Here is a 1,082-nt window from a genome sequence, read left to right on the forward strand (position 1 = left end):
GGGGCTTGTATTTCTCCACTGTATCAGATGTTTCTGGGCTATTCATAAAGTTGTCCAGTAATGTATCAGACAGTGTTTCTCTACTGTTCATAAAGGTTTCTCTGGCCAATTCTTTGAGAAGTGGATGGCCTTTTTCTTTTTCCTAGTCTGTCTCAGTCTGTAAGCTGCATTGAAACCTGTGCACCACGTGCAACCCTGCTAGCCTTTGAAACATCAGTGCCACAACCTCAAGCCTCACAGCAATATGCAAGCCACCACATTTTGACAAACTGACAGAAAAGTTCATCTCTCTTAGCTGTTTGAAACCTCTCTGCCCTCCCCTTACTTGGATCCCACGTGGATGCTGCTGCTTTGCTGTCCCCAGCATTCCCTCTCATTCCTGCCTCTGTGGTGGGAGCTGTCTCCCTCTTCTTCCCTGGATACTGCATTACAACCAATAGAAACACTAATCTCTGGGGAGAAACATAGGTAAAAAGGCAAGATGATCAGGTATATGTAGGTAAATGAGAATATTCTCATGACCATACATAGGTTGGGCACACAATATTCATACATATGTATTTGTATATGCTGTAAAAATACGCATGTGCATGCAACATAGAGGCAACAGGGGACAAAATTAGTATAACTTCTAAAGCACAGCTAAGCACAATGAGGGAGTGAGTCATTGGGCCTGTGTTCTCTGGACTATGGTCTCAGGTGACACTGAATTCAACTGGCAAAACATATACACAAATATTTTTTTTTAATCCTACTGTGGGGAGTAACACTGGGATCTCAAGAACTTGGGAGTGGCCATTTAGGATGCAAATATTTCTCTCTCTTCTCCCAGAGCAAAGAAGAACAAAGAAAATCCAAGATACATGGAAATCACTACTCCAAAGGACTATTGGGCCATGAGAACCTCAGGCTATAAGCTCTGGGACCAGAAGACCTAGATGGTACCTGGATGCCCTGGCCAACCACTCAGAAAGGGTTTAAAATTGGAGATCCTGGATAAAATGAGAGAAAAATGTGTGCAAAAAAAAAAAAAAAAAAGAAAGAAAAAGAAGATTACTGGGCAGATAGAGACTGGTTAAACC

The sequence above is a fragment of the Orycteropus afer genome, unplaced genomic scaffold (genome assembly GCF_000298275.1).
Source record: "Orycteropus afer afer isolate SDZICR_OR568_19922 unplaced genomic scaffold, OryAfe1.0 scaffold00799, whole genome shotgun sequence".
NCBI lineage: Eukaryota > Metazoa > Chordata > Mammalia > Tubulidentata > Orycteropodidae > Orycteropus > Orycteropus afer.